General features: G+C 40.2%; 3 protein-coding genes and 1 long non-coding RNA gene across 4 annotated transcripts in view; 3 read left to right on the top strand and 1 right to left on the bottom strand.

Moving 5' to 3' along the window:
- LOC310732344 (uncharacterized protein) overlaps positions 1-23941 on the bottom strand; it is a 337655-nt gene that overhangs the window by 157300 nt on the left and 156414 nt on the right. The window lies entirely within an intron of this gene.
- The window catches only part of LOC310732693 (uncharacterized protein), a gene marked incomplete at its 3' end in the record, with an annotated part of 144252 nt that overhangs the window by 31480 nt on the left and 88831 nt on the right, over positions 1-23941 (top strand). The gene's annotated exons all lie outside the window — the stretch shown is intronic.
- Positions 1-23941, top strand: part of LOC310732306 (uncharacterized protein) — a 1052581-nt gene that overhangs the window by 967873 nt on the left and 60767 nt on the right. The gene's annotated exons all lie outside the window — the stretch shown is intronic.
- On the top strand, positions 12309-17809 carry LOC310732251. The gene is made up of 4 exons (XR_014535421.1): positions 12309-12416; positions 16026-16176; positions 17402-17523; positions 17686-17809. It is a non-coding gene; the product is annotated as an uncharacterized lncRNA (long non-coding RNA).

Here is a 23941-nt window from a genome sequence, read left to right as displayed (position 1 = left end):
GTGAGTGATGCACTGCAAAACCTGGCAAACCAAATATCCGGCTTGGAGCAAAAACATCCGGATTCTCTTTTTATTATCCTTGGAGACTTTAACAGAGCAAAACTAACACTTGAACTTCCAAAATACAGGCAACAACGACAAGAGAGAAAAACACACTGGATCATTGCTACACCGTTCTTAAGGACGCATATCGCTCTGTACCCGGGCAGCTTTAGGGAACTCTGATCACTGCTTGGTTCATCTTATTCCAAAATACAGGCAGAAACCAAAATCTGTTAAGCCTGTAGTCAAAAAAGTGAAGAGATGGACCAGTGAGGCAAAGCAGGAACTACAAGACTGCTTTGACTGCACTGATTGGAGTGTCTTTGAGGCTGGGACTGACAGCCTGGATGAGCTGACTGACACTGTGACATCCTACATCAGTTTTTGTGAAGACATGTGTGTGCCAACCAAAACCTTCTGCAAGTTCAGTAACAACAAGCCATGGTTCACAGCCAAACTGAAAAAACTTTGACATGCCAAGGAAGATGCCTACAGAGGGGAGGACAAAGCACTGTACAAGCAGGCCAGGAATCAACTGACAAGAGAGATCAGAATAGCCAAAAGATGCTACTCTGAAAAGCTGAAAAGCAGGTTTTCAGCTAACGACCCTGCATCAGTGTGGAAAGGCCTGCAAGATATCACAAACTACAGGAGACCACCCCTCCCCACTGAAGCAAACAAAGACCTGGCTGACAACCTCAACACCTTCTACTGCAGGTTTGAGAACAATATCTTCACACTTCTCATCCAACCCAGCCCAATGTCTGCCACCATCACACCTCATGGGGCTAAACTACATTCTACAACACCTTGACTGCCCAGGAACATATGCCCGGATTCTGTTTGTTGACTTTAGTTCGGCTTTTAATACAATAATTCCAGGAATTCTCCAGTCCAAACTCCTAAACCTCACTATACACCCTGCCACCTGTCAATGGATCACCAGCTTCCTGACAGGCAGAAAACAACCGGTAAGACTGGGAGATGTTACCTCCAGTATTCGGACAGTCAGCACTGGTGCTCCTCAGGGATTTGTCCTTTCCCCACTGCTATTCTCCCTTTATACAAATGACTGCATATCAAGTGACACAACTGTCAAACTCCTGAAATTTGCAGATGACACCACGCTCATTGGACTCATCCAAGATGGTGACGAGTCTGCATATGAGCAGGAGGTGAAGCAGTTGGTGTTATGGTGCAGTCAGAACAACCTTGAGCTAAACACACTCAAAACTGTGGAGATGATAGTGGACTTTAGGAAACACCCTTCAACACCACTTCCCCTCACAATATCCAACATCCCTGTGTCATCTGTGGAGAACTTCAAGTTTCTGGGCACTACCATTTCCCAAGACCTGAAATGGGAATGCAACATAAACTCGATTCTGAAAAAGGCCCAGCAGAGGATGTACTTTTTATGCCAGCTAAGGAAGTACAGTCTGCCACAGGAGCTGTTGATGCAGTTCTACACTGCAATCATTGAATCTGTCCTGTGCTCATCAATCACCATCTGGTTTGGAGCAGCAACAAAACAGGACAGAAACAGACTGCAGAAAATAGTTAAAACAGCAGAAAAAATCATTGGTGTTCCTCTGCCCACTCTCCAGGACTTGTACCAAACAAGAACCAGAAACCGGGCAGAAAAAATCATTAATGACCCTTCACACCCTGGTCACAACATCTTCCAGCTCCTCCCTTCTGGCAGGCGCTACAGAACTTTGTTCACCAAAACTGCCAGACACAGGAACAGTTTCTTTCCCCAAGCAATCAGCCTCACTAACAACTGACCATAATTATATTCCCTGCTCATATCTATAAGTACTGCACAGAACTGTCAGTCATCACATCATCTGTATAAGTTGCACACAGTATGGCTGCTATATACTGTACAAAGTTTTATAGTAACTCTCTAATCATACCTGACACACAATACTGTCATTTGCACTACCATGCACTCTCACACTTTATGTACATTACTGATCTGTATCCCTATTTAATACCCACAAGGTCTATACTGTCTCACATTGTCTGTATTGTCTTGTATAGTCTGTTTTTGTCTTGTCTTGTCTGTTTTGTCATGTATAGGTTTTATTTATGTCTGTACTTTTGAGAGTCACTAACAGCTGGAACCAAATTCCTTGTGTGTGTCAACACACTTGGCCAATAAACCTGATTCTGATTCTGACTCTATGTTCCAATAATCAATTTACTGTAACACTGAATATTCAGTAATTTACCAGTGTTTTCCTTCTCCTGAAAGAAGATGACAAACATTTTTCACATCCTGTGTATAGCAGTGCAAGTGCGTTATGTTGCAATACATGGCAGGATTATACACAGTCAAGAAGTAGTTATATATAGTATTTACTGCAGATTAACAGGTGGCTACAGTCTTTAAACACTGGGAAAAAAAACCACATTTTGCTTAATTTTGCCTAAAAAAAAAAAAAAGGAAATTAAGTATTACCTCATTATTTTTATTCAGCTTCTTGAAGCATCAATGTTCTGTAGTTCTTTGAATCTCACTATGTTTTGACTCCAGATAAAATTAGCATTTATTCATTTTGTCACAATGGCAATCATGACCTATTCATACTTCTTTTTTTTGTTTAAACTACTGTAACTGTCACGGTTCAGTCAATGAATTCAATTAATTCACCAATCAGAGCCAAGATTTTCAAATCGGCAGGTAATTGTCCAATCACATGCTGGCATATGAAACTACCTGTCATAGACCCTTTTAGTGCCGACGGTGGCCAATACAAACCAGCACAGAGTTGATTCACAAGGAATGCAGATGTCATCATGTTGGTGCCTGAATCGATGGAGTACAGGATCTCATTTTAAATGTTATCGCATACCTGCTGCCACTGCCAGATAAATAATAATAAAAAAAAAAAACAATGACAGCTTGTGCTTAAACACAAGGAAAACGAGTGGACTGGACTGAAACGATTATAAAAAATGCTTGCGTTTGCAGCGCACTATTTATATCAGGTAAAGTTATGGAAACTTTTTTTTTTTTTTATAGGTTTGCTTAAGTGTCTAAAAATTATCATGCATGCGTACCTACTCAGAAATTGGGCAACAACAGAATTGGTATATCATTCAACGCTGGCGTGTAATTTAGCTAACTGCTAGCTAACGACCAGACACTAAACATAAAGAAAACTGTTTGTGTCGTCTCCTTTTCTGCAGCTGTCATAAGTGCAACAGTATAAACAGAAAGGTAGCAGTAAACAGAGCCATGTTATGTGTCAGGTCCGTGTACAAGTATGTGCATTTACTAACGTTTGCCATGTTAGTAGGCAACCTGAAGGGCAGCTCGTGATGTGTAGTGAGGTACTTTTTCCTCCACCTTAGCCCCGCCCACAAAACTCAAGGTTTAATAAGTGAAAAGGGCAATATTGAGCGGGCATCAAATTCGATATTTGAGCAGAAATCATGTCATTTCCCAAATTTGCTTTGTTTTATTACAGTTTTAAATACAATTTTAAGAGCGCACAGACGAGTGGAATACCAGGTCAAATCCCACGAACAACTTAACACTGAAGATGGCTACATAGAGGTTCGTCTGCCAAATCGAAGCAGACATGGACAGGCAAAGATACTGCCAGCAAAAATACTCCTTCTTGGTGGTAGGTTTATGATTGATAAACATTAGTAAATCCAACTTAAAGTTCACACTGGTTTTAGAAAAAAGAATTTCTATGTGTATAGTGCATGTATGCATTTTTTTTTATTTTAAGTTAACGGCTATAAAATTGCTATATAGCATAACTGACCACCATTGTTGCTCGTGTAATGTTTAAAAAAAAAAAAAAAAATTTAACTTTTTTATTTATTTTAAATTTTTTTATTTTGTGTGGGTGCTGTTGAGCTCATTTGTTTAAATTTTACCAGGGCAGATTTAGGCTAAATGGACACGGCCTTGTTAGCGTGAAAACCATTATGAATATAACATTACAATTATGTATAATAATTTATACAAAATAGAATTACATAAAAACCTTTTAATCAGGCACGTCATGAGTACTCTTTCAGTTGCCATTTCAAACAAATTAACTTGTCCTGGTTAAGCATTAATGTTGAGATCGGTTTTATGGAATGTACAATATAACATCCAGGGATTTTTTATTGTAAATTTTCCAAAAAATGTGGATGCCTCTCTTCCCATGTCAAGTCGTTTTGTAACCTCTTAGCTTCAATTAAATTAAATTGTTTAGACAAAAAAAAAAATTATCTAAATATAATGATTGTGTTCATGAGAATAAATAAATGCATAAAGGTTGTATTGACATGAGGGCAAATAAAGGATGACGGAATCTTCTTTTGGGTGGAATATACTTTTAATTGGTGTTTATGTTCATTTAGCCCAGTCTGACAACTATAATGCCTTTTATATACATTTGTAATTGCAGATGTGTATGTAGCGGGTCCCGACTAGGTCCCCACTGGCAGATATATTTGTATAATCCTCTGATCGGAGTGCTCTGAAAATATTACAAATAATACAAAGAAATCAGCAAAGCAGGACAACTGTTGCTCATACTCCAGTCACTCGAATTATGAGCTCGTCTTGCTCTGTGCATCGCTAATTGTGACGCGGCGCTCGTTGTTACTGCCCCCCTGTGTCCGTTAAATGAAATATTTGTCTCCATGTGTTTTTTTCAAAGTCTCTCGTTAGCATTAAATTATATGCATCAGGATAAAATAAATAAGCATTGCAGTAGAAGGACATAAAAGTAATCATTTCAACAAAACTCATTTTGTGAGTGTCACATCCACCCCGACAAACAAAAATGGCTCCCAACATTTGTCACAACAACAAAAAAAAAAACTCTTTTTTTTTTTTCCTAATAAACTTGTGTGGTGACCGGCATGTAATATGTGTAAGGCCTGTACATCTGTGGTACGTAAGGCATAGGCAGAATAAACTGTCTGGCTATGTGTGGCATGCATGTTAGGGGAAGTGAGGTAATCTGTGAGGAAATAGAATCTACATGTGTCTGTGTTGAAGGTTGGCCCAATGATTCATAAGTGAACACTGGCTTCGGCCTTCTCTCCCTGGCAGACCTCCTAACCTCTCTGTGAGTACCTTCTGCAGGCCAAGTCGTCATAGAGGGGTAACTTAGTCTTTTCTCCTGTACTTGTTCATCATGTTCATTTTGCTCATCCTCTCCTGGCGGAGGGGGATAAATGACATTAGGTTGTTCCTTTGCCTGTGATTCCTCTCCTACTAATTCCACTTCTCTATCCATCAAACTTTGCCTATCCTCTTTTTCAGTGTTGTTTCGTTTGTGCTCACTTTCAGGTAGGTTTGTTTCACCCGTGTTTGTATAGTCTCTTTCCGGTGTCTCTCGTCCATCTGGTAAGTATGTGTCCATCGATTCTCTTTCCTCAGTCAGTAATGTATCTGGACATTCTTTCTGGGTCATGGTTGGTTTCTTTGGGGTCAGAACAGGCACTGTTGTAGGAGATGACTTTGACACTGGACTTTGCTCTCTCCCTGAGGTCACGGATCTAGTATGTCCAACTTGATCATTTACCATCCTCACTGCCGGTGTTCTCAGCCAATAACCTCCTGTCCATTCATCCTCATCATCAGTGTCCGATGTTTCATCCTTATCAGCAGAGTTTACTCTCCGTTTGGGCTGTTTTTGCCCCTGATGGGGGGTTATAACAGGGTTCGCTGGCTGTGCTGGATTCTCAACAGGCAAGTCATTCACTAACAGCAGCAAGTTCCTGTGTATCGTTCTGTTCCTTGCATTTGGGTCTCCCTCAGCATGAATGACATATACCGGATTATCTGAGATTTGCTCCTTCACCACATAGATCCTCTTCTCCCAGTATGAGCGTAGCTTACCGGGTCCACCTCGCTCACCCATGTTTCGAACCAGTACTCGATCTCCTGGTTTGAGGACCACGCCCCTCACCTTTTTATCATAGTAGGACTTGTTCTTCGCACTTGATGACAGGCTAGATTTGTTTGCAATCTTGTACGCTTCTGCCATCCTTTTTGACCATTTATCCACGTATCCTTTGTGTGTCACTGATTCAGTGTTATCCAGTAATCCAAACAAGAGATCCACGGGGAGACGGGGGTGTTGCCCATACATCAGATAATGAGGGGAGTATCCGGTGGACTCGTGGCGAGTACAGTTATAAGCGTGTATCATTTGCGGCAAATGTTCTTTCCATCTCTCCTTTTCTCTGTCTGTCAGTGTCCGTAACATTTGCAACAGTGTGCGGTTAAACCGCTCAGCAGGATTACATTGTGGGTGATACGGAGATGTTCGTGAGTGTCCAACCCCTGACAGGCGCCCAAGGGTGCGAAAAAGGCTGTTCTCAAACTCGCGTCCTTGATCATGGTGGAGACGGTTTGGATAACCCAGACGAGGTATGTAATCATTGTATATCCGTTCAGCTGCCGTTTGTCCTGATTTATTTTTGGTTGGGTAAGCCTGAGCAAACCTGGTAAAATGGTCTATCACTACCAGAATATATTCATAGCCCCCTTTGCTTTTCTCCAGATGTAAGTAGTCTATGCAGACCAGATCAAGAGGGGAAGCAGAAATCAGACCACCCATTGGCGCGCGGATGTGGGTAGTGGGTTTCTTCTGTTTTATGCAACTGCATTTTCTTGTGACATACTCCTCTATGCATCTCTTCATCTGCGGCCAATAGAAACGTTCTCTGGCGAGATGGAGCACACGTTCTGTGCCAACATGTCCCATGTTGTCATGGAGATGTTTTAAAGCAACTGACCGGTACTTGGTTGGTAGGACTAACTGTTTTCTTTCTGGTGTTTGGCGGTACAGAACTCCATTTTCCAAATGTAGTTGATTCCACTCATGAAGGAGCTTGCGAGTGAGCCCACTCACTGACCTTCTGACCTCATCTGTGAGAACATTATTTACCTCTTTCAATGTTATTATTTCCCCTATCCCAGGGTCCTCACGTTGGGCTTTTGCCAACTCTTCGCGGCTTATTTCGGGCAAGAGTGAATGAGGCTGAGATAGCACATCAGCAGAGGAGGTGTAAAGTGCAGCTATCCATGCTACATCCTTCTTCTGGGCCGCTCTACTCCCTTCCCAAGTCGCATGCAGCACATCCTGAGACAGTTCCTCCGTGCATTTTGCCACATAGTTGTCGATATCGAGAGGGATACGTGAGAGTGTGTCGGCATCTATATTGTTTTTCCCAGGCCTGTATTTGATGCTGAAGTGGAACTCTGACAATTCTCCAACCCAGCGATGTCCAACTGCATTGAGTTTCGCAGTGCTCATGACATAAGTCAGCGGATTGTTATCAGTGTAGATGGTGAAATGCGGAGCATAGAAGAGGTAGTCTCTAAATTTCTCGCACACTGCCCACTTGAGAGCAAGGAACTCGAGTTTTCCGCTGTGGAGCCGGTAGTTTCTCTCGGCCGGTGTCAGAGTTCGCGATCCATATCCAATGACACGCATTTTTTCGCACTGTCGCTGATAAAGGATTGCTCCGAGCCCTTTCTCTGATGCATCCGTGTGTAGAACGAATGGCTCCTCGAAGTTGGGGTATGCAAGGACTGGGGGGGTTGGTAAGCATATTGACAAGCCTTTCCAAGGTACTTTGGTGATCAGTCTTCCATATGATGGGTGTTTTGGACGGGAGCTGTGGACCCTTGGACTTGCATGGGCGTGGAAGGGGTTGCGTTATGGAGGACTTAACTTGGAGCAACTCATACAATGGCTTTGCTATTTTAGCGAAATCCTGTATGTAGGAACGGTAATAGCTCAGGAAGCCAAGAATCCTTCGGAGGTCGCCAACTGTTTGGGGCGTTTTGGTTTTTAGAGCCATCACTGCCTCTAGATCTTTGGGGTCAATTCGAACTCCCTCAGCCGACACCAAGCGTCCGACATAGCGAACCTCCTTCTGAAACATCTCACACTTTTCTGCCCGTAGCTTCACTCCATGATGTTGTAGTGCTTGGAGGACCTTGCGAATCACCTCCACGTGGTCACTGAAAGATCTGGAGTAGCACAGTAGGTCATCCAGGTACGGGATGCAGTACTCATCTCTTAGGGAACCCAACATCTCCTCCATGCTCCTCTGAAAAGCTGCAGGTGCATTAGAAAGTCCAAAAGGAATTCGTACCCATTCGTAAAGACCCCAGGGAGTGATGAAGGCGGTGAGATGGCGTGACCCTTTTGCCACAAACCCCTGGTGGTAAGCTTTACCTTGGTCCAGTATGCTGAACATTGAGTACCCGCCTAGCGTGTCTAGCAAATCCTGTATTCGCGGCAGTGGATGTCTGTCAGGTACAGTTTTTTGATTTAGCAGACGATAGTCTATGCAAAGACGAAGAGTGCCATCCTTCTTTCGTACACATACAACTGGGGCAGAATAGGCGGACTTCGATTTCACTATCCAACCTTTTATAAGAAGATCTTGAATGTAATCTTTCACTTCCTTAAACAGTGGTCTGGGAATGGATGTGTACGCTCTCTGCACAGGAACATCGTCGCTGAGGTTAATCACCATTTGTAGATTGGGAATACAGCCAAGGTCATTTCCATCCTTCGCAAAGGCGTTTGACTCCTCATGAAGCATCTTTCTAGCAGCCTCTTGCTGTTCTTCCTCCAGGTGGTCGAGGTTTACAGGTGGGTCCCATAGAGGTGGGTCTGAGTTGCTGTCCTGAGTGGTGGTTACCTGACTGACAGTCGCTGAAGGTTGTGTTTTGTCCAGGATATCTGCCTCCACAACATTTTCAACAAGCTGCAGAGTCCCTAGAGCTGTTTTTCGGTGTATTGTGATGTCATGATTGGTGTTATTACCAACTGGAATGGTGACATAGGGCTTTGTTGGGTTCTGTATTTCAAACAAGCCTGGCCCTGCATCCCACTGTCCAGACGGTAGGCTGTCCTCATCTGTCTCGAACAACACTAATTGGGTAGAAGTATCCATGTTCGACGGAACACGACACCTCACCCACAACACTTGACCAGCTGGGAGCATGATATCCTTGGCACCTGTTCTTAATCGTCCCTGCTGCGTAACTGGCTTGGCTGTATGAATAAAGTTAACTAGAGCTTCAGCTGTTTCTTTGGGAACAGATATGGCATTGCTAAGAAGGCTAGCAAGTATTGGCACTAGTCTCTCTGGTTTTCCACAAACTAACATTTCCAAAACGTTAAAACCAATCAATGGTTTATCCATGGGGTAGCTGCTGATAAGAAATGGAACACTAATGGACAGGTTGGGGTCCAAATTCCCTGGCAAGTTCACTGTAATAGCTACCCACCCATCATAGGGAATGAGACTACCGTTTGCAGCGATAACTTTCAGTTCCTCCTCTCCTAAGATCTCAGAAACTGAGTGAATATTGAGGTCAGGTAGGTACTCTTGTTTCCAGGCACGACTGACTATGCTGACTTGGGACCCAGAGTCGAGCAGAGAAGTGACTGCTAAGCCATTTAAATAACTCTGAACTAGAGCCTTTTTCCCGATCAGGTTAGCAACTGCTCTAGCTTTAGCTGCACGTGGTGACTGGGGAGGGACTTGAGCTACTTGGTTACAGTGGGTTAGCGTGCTTGTCGTTAAGGGTGAGGGTAAGTGTGCTGTGTCCTCATTGACCTCACCTTCTGGTTGGGACTTATTTTTAGACCCGGCCACTAGATGTCCCTCTCCAGTGCCCGGTTGGAGTTTCCCTGTTTCTTTGGACGCTGTAGACAGCCTGCTGCACGGTGTCCTTCTTCCCCACATGTGAAACAGTGTTTACAGTCTTGTCTGTCTTGTTCCACGCAGCTTGGACAACCATAGGGCCTTCCACGTTTAAAGTGTGTCCTATTTTGACTGTACTGACGCCCATTGTGTGTTAACTGTTGTTGGTTTTGTTTTTGCATAGTCTGTACTAGTCTGGTAAGCTCCTCTACTTTGGCCGTAAGGTCGCTCAGAGGATCGGGTTTTGTCTGCTTTGACTTGGACCCTAAACTCTCTGCCTTTATGCTAGGTGTCTTTACCACATCTGACTCGAGCTGTGCGCTGTGTGCATTTGTTACCATCTGTCTGCGTCCACCAAGTCTTTTCATTCTCTCATTTTCTTCACTGGTAATTTTCATCACATGGCGCAGAATCATCTCATCAGTGACCCCACTGGTTGTCAACAGAGGTTTGAGCTCTCTGCGGATGTCAGTGTGTTTGTGTCCAAAGCCTTGGTACACTGTATGTAGAAAAACATCTTGCACTGTAGCTGGAGAGTATTTAATGTTAGTGTCAGCCAGTTTTGATGTCAGTAGGATACGTTGTTTTAAGCCTATCAAACGATAGAGAAATTGTTGTGGTGTCTCATTTTCATCTTGTTTCGTACACATCAACTCTTGGAACAGCTCTGTGCTGTTTTTTTCTCTTAGATGAGTTTGGAGAAATCCCTTGAGTTCAATCACTGCCATGTCGTCTTTGTTTATCAACATCTCTTTAAATATGCCTGGTCTTATTATCTTAAGCACACCACGAACAATCTCTGAGTCGGAGAATCCTTCTTTGACTCCATCATCAATTTGTCTACAGACATTATTGTAGCTGATATCTGAGGATTGATCACCAATCTGCCCGCCTTGCACTTTGAACTCTCTCCGTGGAAGGTAACTGAGTTCCCTTAAGGACACCATCCCCTCACGAGCTGACTGAGGGGCATGCTCACCCAGGGGGTTCCTGTCTGGCTGCCTCAACAGGACTGAGGATGAGGGCGTCTGTGTCTGTGAAGAGGACATATGCATCTGCAACGGTATAGCATGTGCTGGCATACACTTTATGAGTTTCTTGCTAAGCTCCTCGTAGCTAGCGAGCGCCCTAAGCAAGTCAGTGTTCGATGTGTCAGGTACATTTAACATTGTAACCTTAGCCAAGCCTAAATCTGGTTCGACAATACCACTAGGGGATGTAGTAGTGACTAAAGTGGATGTGTGTCGACTCTGCGGGTGTGTGTCTGTGGTGTGTTCAGGGGGTGTTTGGATAGTAACAGAACCTTCAGCAAAATCAACTAAATTGTCAAACTTATCACCACCCTGCCCAGTATGTAACTCAGAATCACCCTTTACATTTTGAAATGACATAACATCACGACATTTTACTATATCATCAATAGCGTCTTTTAACATCAACAACTGAACCATTCCCTCATCCTCTGCTTCAAGTAACTGCTTACTGTGCATGAACGAGTTGATGTGATCATAGCATTCCTCCTGATCTTTCTCCACAAGCTCTAACTGGTCCACGTCCAACACTGGGTTTACCGCTCTGGCGACCCGAAGAAGCTCTTCAGCTGTCAGGGTGAGTAGGCTCTTCCTAATGTCCCACACTAGGCTCTTCCTCCCCCCGCTCGACATGATGGCTTCTCGTCTCCCCCACGGCTGGCAACACGGTTCGGTGATGGTGCAGTCGGCTTTAGATCACAGGCCTCCACTCGTCCACGATCGCAGTCCCCACTGCTGGACAGGGCTAATTGCAGGTCAGCGTTGTCATCATTCGGCTCCCGATCCACTAGGTGGTGCCGAAGGATCCCGGACGAGCCCCCAAGAATCTGTAGCGGGTCCCGACTAGGTCCCCACTGGCAGATATATTTGTATAATCCTCTGATCGGAGTGCTCTGAAAATATTACAAATAATACAAAGAAATCAGCAAAGCAGGACAACTGTTGCTCATACTCCAGTCACTCGAATTATGAGCTCGTCTTGCTCTGTGCATCGCTAATTGTGACGCGGCGCTCGTTGTTACTGCCCCCCTGTGTCCGTTAAATGAAATATTTGTCTCCATGTGTTTTTTTCAAAGTCTCTCGTTAGCATTAAATTATATGCATCAGGATAAAATAAATAAGCATTGCAGTAGAAGGACATAAAAGTAATCATTTCAACAAAACTCATTTTGTGAGTGTCACATGTACAAAGATTTAATTGTAAAAAGGGATGCTTTCAAAAGAGAAGACATCTGGAAGACCAGTACACAGCAAGGAAAAAAACCTATTGAGGCTGTAAATGTTTACGTTTATCTTCCATTCAGGATTATTGTACTATTTAACAGCATTATTTTGTTTGCCTTTTTTCTCCTTCCTTTTTGACTTACCTGGGGTGGGATAAAATGTTAATTTTGTAATTGTACATGCTGTTTTTAGGTCGCAAGTACCTCAAAATCCCAACCACAACTGCAAGTATCTCAAAAGGCAGCTAATGTTGCAATGGGAGACCAACTTAAAAGAGATCTCCAGCAGTTGCACAGAAGAAAAAAAAACACAGCTCCTGTTACTTCCACTCCATTGTCTAATGACTTAGAGGACACTGAAATCGACTTGTTTCAGAACAGAGACGAATCAGAACAGAGAAGATAAAGGAAGAGAGCAGTAAGCATTATTTTAATCATATAAAATAATGTGAAAGGTATATTTCTCTCCGATTTATTTCCCATTAAAAAAGGCAAGCTAACTTTGGATTCCTCCACCACTATTTTAGAGATTTTAAAATCTGACCTAATAGAGCAAGGTTAGCTGTCAAGGAGATTTCTAAATTTCAGATTTTTAATACAGAGTGGAAACAAATGTTTAAAGTGGCCATATGATGCTATTTACAAGGATCATTATTATGTGTATTAGTGTCACGCTGAAGGACAGGACGTGGAAGCGGAAATAACTCAATCATAGTTTATTCGATCAGTTCAACAAAAGAAACACTCACAGTTGCCGTGGCGAGAAAACAACCAAAGAATATCCGCTCGAGACAAGTAATCCAAAACGAAACTTAGAGTCCGAAAACGAAAGCAAAGCCACAACGGCAAAGAGTAATCCGCCCATAGGAAACAGAGTCTTGGCGACAGAACCAGCGGGCAGGCTGGCGGCCACGGGAACATGAGATGACCAGCATTGACAATTCAAGAACCGACAGCCTGTGACTCGAGACCGTGAGTTTATATAGTCTAGTCCATAACGAGCCACAGCTGTCGGTAATCATGGCCGGCAAGGGATAACGAGGCAGCGTGACAGCTACCGAGGGGGGCGTGGCAGGGTGGATCTCTGACAACGGCCGAGGGAGGCGTGGCAGGGGAATCCCTGACAGCAGCCGAGGTAGGCGTGGCAGGGGGATCCCTGACAATTAGGCACATTTTAGCATGCTTTAATATTTAAAAATCTTTATTTTACACATACTGTTTATTATTGTAGCTCTTTATGATCTGTGTTTCTAAAACACGTTGATTTCTACAAAACACTTTTTTTTTCCAAAAAGTGCAGTGTGCTCTGATTGTCTAGTGATCCAATGTGTTGTGATTTGTCCGAACACAATATCGCCTCATATGACCTCTTTAAATTCATGTAGTGGGCTTGTCACCCTGATATTTGCTGTTTGCTGATCATGTATTGATGAACATATGGTTTTCCTAAGTCATTGCAAAAGAGGTAAATATTACAAATTTTGCATGACCCATAGAGTCAAAGTAGACATTTCAATTAGAAATACCATATTTTGAAATAAACCAGAGTGATCAACATACATTCTTTTTAATTCCCTTTGGTTTCTTTATTGTTTAATAATATAAAACAAATATAATGTACAGTGCATCTGGAAAGTATTCACAGCGCTTCACTTTTTCACATTTTGTCTCAAGTCTTTTTGAGTTTGATGCTACAAGCTTGGCGCATCTATTTTTGGGCAGTTTCTCCCATTCTTATTTGCCTCTCAAGCTCCATCAGGGTGGATGGGGAGCACAGCTATTTTTTATATCTCTCCAGATCCTAAATCGTGTTCAAGTCTGTGCTCTGGCTGGGCCTCTCAAGAACATTCACAGAGTTTCCTTTAGCCACTTTGTTATCTTGGCTCTGTGCTTAGGGTTGTTGTCCTGTTGGAACAAAAAACATTGTCCCAAAGGTCCAGAGAGCAGGTTTTCATCATGCTTCACTGTAAGAATGGTATTGGCCAGGTGATGAGCAGTGCCTGATTTCCTCCAGACATGACGCTTGCCATTTAGGCCAAAGAGTTCAATCTTTGTTTCTCATGGTCTAAGAGCCCTTCAGGTGCCTTTTGGCAAACCTTAGGTGGGCTGTCATGTGCCTTTTACTGAGGAGTGGTTACGGTTTGTCCACTCTAGCATACAAGCCTGATTGGTGAAGTGCTGCAGAGATGGTTGTTCTTCTGCAAGGTTTTCCTCTCTCCACAGAGAAACACTGGGGCTCTTTTAGAGTGAACATCGGTTTCTTGGTCACCTCCCTGACTAAAGTCCTTCTCCACAATCGCTCAGTTTGGTCAGGTGGTTTATTCTAGGATGAGTCCTGGTGGTTCCAAACTTCTTCCATGAGGATGATCAGGGCACTGTGCTCACTGGGACCTTCAATGTTGCAGAACCTTTTCTGTCCCCTTCCCCAGATCTGTGCCTCGATACAATCCTGTTTTAGTGGTCTACAGACAATTTGTCTGTAGTTTGTGCTCTGACATGCACTGTTAATTGTGTGACCTTATATAGACAGGTGTGTGTCTTTCCTAATCATGTCCAATAAACCACAGGTGGACTAGTCAAGTTGTAGAATTTCATGGATGGTCAGTAGAAACAGGATGTACCTGAGTTCATTTTGAGTGTCAGGACAAATTCTGTGAATACTTATTTATGTGTGATTTTTTTTTTTTGTACATTTGCCAAGATTTTGAGCAAACTTCTTTCACATTGTCATTATGGGGTATTGTTTGTTGAGTTTCAATTAATCAATTTCGGAACAAGGCTATAACACAACAAAATGTGGAAAGGGTAAAGTGCTGTGAATTAGGGATTCTGCTATTGATTATTTTAGTAATTGAGTAGTCTAATGGTTATTCCAATGCTGAATAAGAGAGAGAAAATAAGACAGGTCTCTTAAAATTAACAAGTCATTTGGTTTTATTTTTAGAAAAATCTACGTTTATTGAGGATTGTTGGTGAAAATGAAACCCATTTAGTGCATTTACTTGCCATATTAAATCAAAATACAAATACAGTTGAAAAAGTCCCTCCACAGTGTCAAGTACAGTAAGCCATGGGAAACTACTTGTTTAATGAAATTCAATATTCTCATTCATGTATCTATTAAATCTTGCACAGTGTGAAAAGCTGCTTAAGATTTTCCACAAACTAAATCTAGGTATTTTTTTGCCATCTTAAAATATGTGCTCCATAACCTCTTCTACAGACCACAGCGGAGGGACTTTTTTGAACATGCTGTATATAACTAATAGGGGTGTAATGGCTAACAGTTGATTCCTGATCTGTACGGATCACAAATTTTTGACGATCGCAGAATAAAATACTTTTTTTTTCTGACGATATTGCTTTTTAATGAATTACACAGAGCAGTCATGTGTTCATGTGAACGGGACTTGTTAATAAGTCAACAACAGCAGCTAGTGGAGAAGCAGAAGAACTTGAAAATCCTCCTGCATCATTCAAATCGCATGTATGGGAGCATTTTCTTGCTGTAACTTTTTTTATTATAAATTGCAAGCAAATTAGATTTGTCTCCTTCAATTTTTGGCTGAACCAAAAACTCAAAAACCATAATGTGATCGGAAATATGAGTTTTGTTTTATCAAAGAGCCATGAGTTTTATCCGTTGCACCACAATTCTGTGTTTCCTTTGTTTTATTTTTAAATGATCCCAAACTTTGTAGACTTTTTGTCATTTTCTGTGGCAATAGTCTTCTCCTCGCCCCTCTCTGTTTTTTCTCCATTTTTTTTTTTTTATCTTGTAGTGTCTGCTGTGTTACCTTTCCAGAGCGCTCCAGAGTTTAGCAGGTGGTGAGTCAGTAGTAATGGTCCATGGGAACACAGTGCTCTGTGTTTAGTTAAATGGACTAAATGAAGCATTGAGGCAAATTAATCTTTGTAATCAAATTACTCAAGGAATCGTTACAGCCCTGCTGTCAAAACTTCCCGGATGCACTGTAATCGGTGGTGTACTGGTATTCTAACCTTTTATCCAATGTAACTCACACAGGCTGTTCTGGATAGTAAAAGCGAACAAGAAGACAACGATGACAATGACAACAACGACGCAAGAACGGAATTTGAGAACAGCCTGCTGCAGGGGACATCTCCCCTGAAAACCCATGTAGTGCTTGATGACAATGTTGTCAAAGCTTTGAAAGGTAAGTTGACAGGAATTATAAGAGTAAACCTGAAACATACATATTTAATGTTTCAAGCCGGTCAACCAACAGTAATTTTTTTTTTTTTTTGTGTTACAAAATTATTCTCTTATTTTTATTACAAAATTATTCATCCACTCATTCTAGCTTTTGTATTGGTAATCCAACCTGTGAGTTATGTTAAGTGTAAGTAATTTTTTTAATAAAATTGTTGTTTATTTGTTAAAGCATAGGTTTACAATTTTTAAGATTGTACACTTATGCTTATACTTACTCCTATGCTTACAATAAGTAAGTCATTGGTCACTGTAACAATTCCTTCCAAATTTAATTTTGACTATTGTGATAGGAGACAAAAATATTTAACTGAAGCTGGTATGAGGCCTCAAGTAAATGCACAGAGAAACTGCTAACCTAAAACGGTGAATTTAACAAATAATTAGGCTATTTTAACTAAAGGTCGACCAACAATGGATTTTATGGATACCGATCGCTAGGTTGGATCATACTTCCTGATAGCCGATTTATTAACTGATAGTTTTGGATACTGGATAAAAACAAACCAAAATTGGCCATGTAAAATAATAGCTACTGAACTTAATATAAAAAATGTGCTGAAGAAAATAAATATAAATATATAAATTAATAAATATAATTAAATAAATAATACATTTTAAATAATATATAGCACTCTTTGTGCAGCATCTTGTTTAAAAACAAACAAGCACGTGGCGTCAGTGATTCACCTCTAAAGTCCGCTTTCTTAATGACAGCAGACCAGAAGCCAGCGATCACCCCTGGGTTACACCAACTAAGGGTAGTATCAGGTAGAAATAGCTCTACATTGTAACAATTGTAGGTTACATTGTGTCTGTTTGGCCAGTTAAAACTATTTAAGTATTTTGGTTTTTAATTTTTTAAAGTCATCATGGATCTGTAATAACAGCTATGTTACAATAGCATGCTGTTTTAATTAAACATTTAATAACTTTATTTTCCACATGACCATACATCTATATGATTTTTGTTTTGTATTGAGCATTTTTTTGTCTTTAGTTATTTACTTTTTTAAAACCTGTACCAACTGCAACCAATTTGCAGATTTAGCTAGAAGTCCTATTTTAGCACCAAAAAAAAGCATTTTATTAAGATTATAAACTGAAGATGTAGAACAACCCAAACTTTGTACTGCCCTAAATTGCTTGTGACTTTTTTTTTCTTGTAGAGCTTCCTGGGATTGTATCATCTCTTAAAAATGTGCTAGAGGCCATGAAACAAGGCTCATCTTACAGCTCAAGTGTAAGCCCGAGTTCTGGAGAGCTGTGTCTTCCTGCATCCCCAGAAATGGTTAGAAAAAAACAATTAATTAGCAAAATTTAATAGTTGCAATAATTTATTTTAGCTGTCTCATTGTGTATCCATGACCACTTAAGAATTTATTTTTAGCATAGTGTTAGTTTTTTGTGAATCATTTTCATAATAGTCTTGATTCTTTCTTATTCTACTCAGAGTTTCCTCACTGATTCTGATGTTGCAGTCCCAAGGAGGATCTATGAAAGACTCAATAAATCACGAGTTTCTCTTTTTAACCCAAGACCTGCTTACATAAATTTTTGGAAAAGAAACTTTAGCACTTTAACTTTTTTTTAATTATTGATCTACCTACATGTAATGTAATTAATATTAATGATAAAAATTAAAACATTTAAAATTTGTGTATTATATTATTATACAGTAATTGTAGGCTGGGTACTTGTACTTAAACACAGTTCATCGGCTTTGTTGTCATACTGTGAAATGCTGTGTAGACCCCATAATGGTTCAGCAAGACTTAATGATTTTGCAATTTTTTTTTTTACATATTTTCTATGTAAACTCCTATTCTAAATTTACATGAATATTTTTATTTTCATGTCTCATCATGTTTTGAATATGTATTATATTGGGTGCAATGTAGAACATTTCACTTTATCGTCTTGAAAAATTAGAAAATTCATAAAAATATCATTACTTCATATTGTATTGCAATACAAAGTAAAAAAAAAAAAAGTGGTAAACTTTGCTTTTGTATTTAAAAAATTTATTTTTATCTTTTCACAGACACTGTAATAAAATAATTTCCAAGTACCACAGTGTCTGAGGTGCGAGCCCTCATTCGGAGAAAATGTAACAATGAGGCCTGTTCAAAGAAAAGTGGCTCTGCACCGTGAGGATATGTTTGATTTATGTTTGTTTTAAATAGTGTCCATTCAACCACTGTTTTTGTTTTTTTGTGTTTTTGTTATTTGCTTGTTTTCTGAAAATGCACTTTGCTTCTGCACTAAGTACGTTTTTCAGTACATTTTAGCTGTTTGTGCAGATTACTAAATTAGTAGTATTAGTATATTAAAGTTTTATCGATTTTTTGTGACTGTGTGCATTTGATACAATTTTGACAAAATTTGTACTAAAGGTGTATATTGCACTGTATTTTTTTATACAATAAAAATATATTAATATAATTCTGAATCATTTATCAAATCTGTTCTGCTAATACAATCCTAGTTATGATGTAAATATACTGGGAACACATTAAATAAGAAGCTTATAATCACCTGTACTTCAAGTATAGAATTAAAGTATATTATAAATATAATTTAAAGAAGTACACTTAAATTACACAAAATATACATAAAGTTGTTCCATTTTAACACAACTAAGTATATTAAAATATATTGCTAATACCTTTAAATTTATCTTAATCATAGATTAATTAATTATCACTTAATATACTTGAAGTTGTTCCAAAATAACACATTTAATATGCACTTAGTATAGTATAATAAAAATATAATAAGTGCATCTAAAAAATTGCAACTTAAGTATATTTCTTTTTCACCTGGGTTGGCCGGGGAGATACCCCTTTTATAGAATTAATAAAAGATTATACTGTCCGTTTGGTGGAAGAACAGACCAAATAATTGTAACGTTAATTTCATGACCGTTATTTCAACAACTTAATTTAAATATTTATGAGTAATTATAACCCCTTGTAATTTACTTATAAATATTTCCCTTTTTGCAAGCTAAATTCTCTACGTTAGTAATGTATCGCATTTTTTATTTTAAGGTGGGGCATTTAGATCCAGCTAAACCACAATAGGATTGGTGCTTACATTAAAGGTGAAACATGATTTGACAGACATGACTGACATCTATGATTGTTGGATGCTTGCTTTTCTTAGGTAAAGGAGCAGACCTGGAGAGATCATGGATATTGAGTGTTTGGTGAACTGGGATATTTGTATGCTGTCGTCCCATCTCTCTCACATGTTCACTCAGGTTTGTTGATGGTGGTGTGGTGGGTCGTCTCTTATCCCAGAGATCACTTCATACAACAATTAAGACACATAATAATCCTTATCCTTCTTTTCCTGTCACCCATCCCCTCTCTCTCTCTCTCTCTCTCTCTCTCTCTCTCTCTCTCTCTCTCTCTTTCTATTTCTCTCTCTTTTGCTCTCTCTCAGTTGAGTTAGACATTCATGAGGTTCTAGTGACCACTGTTCCTGCCCCTCTTCCCTCTGCAGATCTTCCCACTTCGTCCACGCCTGCATCTGGATAGTGTTCTCTTCTTTTGGAGGCCACTCTATGCAGCTGGCGAAGGTTTCTCATCAACGCCTTGGGTGGTTCCATGAAATTCCGTAGTAAGAATGAGAGCTTTGAGGATGGATTTGGACTGTAGTTAATGTCAACAGTCTGCTACATTGATTTGGGATTACAGTTAGCTTCTGATCACATCGCAGAAATGAACAGAACTGCAGGGCACACATGAAAAGGGATTGCAACTTTTTATAAACATTGAGCACTATTTTTACACAGAGTGCAGTAGATTTGCTGCATGTGTGTATATTCAGTGATCAAGTTGATACAAATATTGTTCTAAAACATGCAGAATCTTCAGCATTCTTTTAATCATTGATTATTAAAGAAAATATTGAGCATGTTATACACTGATCAGGCATAAAATTATGATTATCTGTCTGATATTTTTTGGTCCCCCTTTTGCTGCCAAAACAGCACTGACTAATTGAGCATAAACAGCATTAACTCCTTCAACAACTGAGCAGTAGCTCATCTGTAAAGAACCTTCTTTAATGTTCCCATTAATGCCCTTTTATGCGTTATGGTTTATACAAACACAAAACTGACTTAAACACAAAGTAATTTTTAAACACTATTTTATTGAAGTCAGACCAGCACAAACTGAATATATCACAAGGATTTCTGAAATAAATACCAAAACAAACTGAATAATGTATTCACAATCAAAAACTAAAGTGGCTTCTGCTGTTATGTTGAGCTCTTAAAAATGTTCCTTTCACAGCTTAAGTATGAAAACTATCAACAATGTAGAACAGAACACCGGGTTAGCTTCTAGCTACTAGCTCCTCAGGCATGGAGTTTCTGGAGGTGTTTCAACAGATTGGAGTTGCTGTTTATCGCAGTAGATACGAGCTTCGAACCAGAAAGACACAACTTACATTTGACTTAAAAGTTTTTGTCTTTATACTCAACTAAAGTGAAATAATGAGCATATTTCCACTTTGAGAAAGTCGTCTTGCTCTCGCCTCGACTCGCCATTAATGCCGCACAGACCTGAATAAACGGAGACACGCCCACAGTGCGTCTTCTTCCTGTTTACAGTGGTTTATCCACCAATCCCACAGTGCGACGCTGCTGTAAGCAAGTTAGGCTGTAGTCTACACTTCAGTCGAAAATAATTCATTAAAAAAAGTAACGGGTAACGCACCATACGGTAACGGTAAAAGTAAAAGTAAAAATTAGTTACTGTAAAAAGTAACGCGTTACTGCACAACACTGTGAATGAGTGCAGACAGATGCCTAGAAAAAGGCATGTACGAGTCATTTTCTAAAAGAAGGAGAGTGATTGACTGCTGCATCAGTTTATGGATGGGTTCTGTACAACTGGAGATCACTCTGTGCAGCTGAGGATGGCTTGAAATGAACAGCGTATAGATTCAAGAATCTGAATTTTTCCTTGGCACTGTCACCACAGGCTTGCTAATGAAAATTAAGTTCAAAATATAAGAAACAAACTTGAAGGCACAAAAATAAATTCAATAATAAATAAATTCAAACTTCATAAACATTTAAAGCTCTGTAAAGCTGCTTTGGGACAATGTTCATTGTTAAAAGCACTATACAAAAACAAAATTGAATTGAATGAACTGATCTGACCTACACAATCACCCAATGTTAATCTATTTGAGATGGGTTCAGAGTAAAGGAAAAACAGCCATCAAGTACTTAACACTTTTGGAACTTCCTTCAAGATTCCAGGGGTGTAAGAATTGCAAAGCAAGGCCAGATTATTCTATCAGGAATGTGACTGGGAGGTTCCAAATGCAGGATGCATCATGGGTATGGTGAAAACAATAATTTAATAAAAGTAACAGGCAGGGGTAAAAACACTGAAAAAACAGTTCCAAATCCTTAGCGCCAAAATTGAGTCTAAAATAACAGGAGCGGGTAGACAAAGCAATATAAGAAGAAACAAAATTAGAATCCAAAAGACAGTCTGAAATTCAGGCACAGCAAACCAAGCAACAAAGGCAGAGCAAAAACAAGTCAATAGTTCAAACCAGTAACAGGGCAGAAAAAAGCAGGGCAGTACAGTAATCCGAGGCAGGGATTGGAAACAGGAACCAGAGCAGACAGGATGGCAAGAATAATGTTAGGGACCCGCAAAGATGTTGAGATAATCTGGCAGTGAGTTACTGATTTTGGTGTCCTTAAATACTGTTTGGCATGGGGAAAAAACGGCAAGATGGTCGCAGATCCGGAAGCACGCACTGCAAACTTAGGTGTGCACTTAAGGATGACATGGCACTATGTTTACAGATAAAGATTTCTGGAGGTGCTAATGAACCCATGCAGTGATTTCCATTAAAAAAAAAAATAAAAAAAATGTATGTATGTATACAGTGGGTACGGAAAGTTTTCAGACCCCCTTAAATTTTTCACTTTTTGTTATATTGCAGCCATTTGCTAAAATCATTTAAGTTAATTTTTTTTCCTCATGAATGTACACATAGCACCCCATACTGACAGAAAAACACAGAATTGTTGACCTTTTTGCAGATTAATTAAAAAAGAAAAACTGAAATATCACATGGTCCTAAGTATTCAGACCCTTTGCTGTGACACTCAAATATTTAACTCAGGTGCTCTCCATTTCTTCTGATCATCCTTGAGATGGTTCTACACCTTCATTTGAGTCCAGAAATTTTTGATTATACTGATTGGACTTGATTAGGAAAGCCACACACCTGTTTATATAAGACCTTACAGATCACAATGCATGTCAGAGCAAATGAGAATCATTAAGGTCAAAGGAACTGCCTGAAGAGCTCAGAGACAGAATTGTGGCAAGGCACAGATCTGGCCAAGGTTCCAAAATTTTTTTTGCTGCACTTAAGGTTCCTAAGAGCACAGTGGCCTCCATAATCCTCAAATGGAAGACGTTTGGGACGACCAGAACCCTTCCTAGAGCTGGCCAACTGGCCAAACTGAGCTATCGGGGGAGAAGAGCCTTGGTGAGAGAGGTAAAGAAGAACCCAAAGATCACTATGGCTGAGCTCCAGAGATGCAGTCGGGAGATGGGAGAAAGTTGTAGAAAGTCAACCATCACTGCAGCCCTCCACCAGTCGGGGCTTTATGGCAGAGTGGCCCGACGGAAGCCTCTCCTCAGTGCAGGACACATGAAAAACCCGCATAGAGTTCTCCAAGATGGTGAGAAATAAGATTCTCTGGTCTGATGAGACCAAGATAGAACTTTTTGGCCTTAATTCTAAGCGGTATGTGTGGAGAAAACCAGGCACTGCTCATCACCTGTCCAGTACAGTCTCAACAATGAAGCATGGTGGTGGCAGCATCATGCTGTGGGGGTGTTTTTCAGCTGCAGGGACAGGACGACTGGTTGCAATCAAGGGAAAGATGAATGCGGCCAAGCACAGGGATATCCTGGACGAAAACCTTCTCCAGAGTGCTTTGGACCTCAGACTGGGCTGAAGGTTTACCTTCCAACAAGACAATGACCCTAAGCACACAGCTAAAATAACGAAGGAGTGGCTTCACAACAACTCCGTGACTGTTCTTGAATGGCCCAGCCAGAGCAATGACTTAAACCCAATTGAGCATCTCTGGAGAGACCTAAAAATAGCTGTCCACCAACGTTTACCGTCCAACTTGACAGAACTGGAGAGGATCTGCAAGGAGGAATGGCAGAGGATCCCTGAATCCAGGTGTGAAAAACTTGTGGCAGCCTTCCCAAAAAGACTCATGGCTGTATTAGATCAAAAGGGTGCTTCTACTAAATACTGAGCAAAGGGTCTGAATACTTAGGACCATGTGATATTTTAGTTTTTCTTTTTTAATAAATCTGCAACAGTGTCAACAATTCTGTGTTTTTCTGTCAATATAGGGTGCTATGTGTACATTAATGAGGAAAAGAAATGAACTTAAATGATTTTAGCAAATGGCTGCAAAATAAAAAAGAGTGAAAAATTTAAGGGGGTCTGAATACTTTCCGTACCCACTGTATATATATATATATATATAATAGATGGATGGATGGATGGATGGATGGATGGATAGATAGATAGATAGATGTTAAGCATCCACATTTGTCCATGCTTATGTTGATTAGAGTATTAAACGTATACTCTATATTACGTATGTAACCCCTGTTCCCTGAGGGAAATGA

Source organism: Silurus aristotelis (assembly GCF_946808225.1).
Source record: "Silurus aristotelis genome assembly, chromosome: 10".
Lineage (NCBI taxonomy): Eukaryota > Metazoa > Chordata > Actinopteri > Siluriformes > Siluridae > Silurus > Silurus aristotelis.
This window is presented reverse-complemented; position numbering and strand designations above follow the sequence as displayed.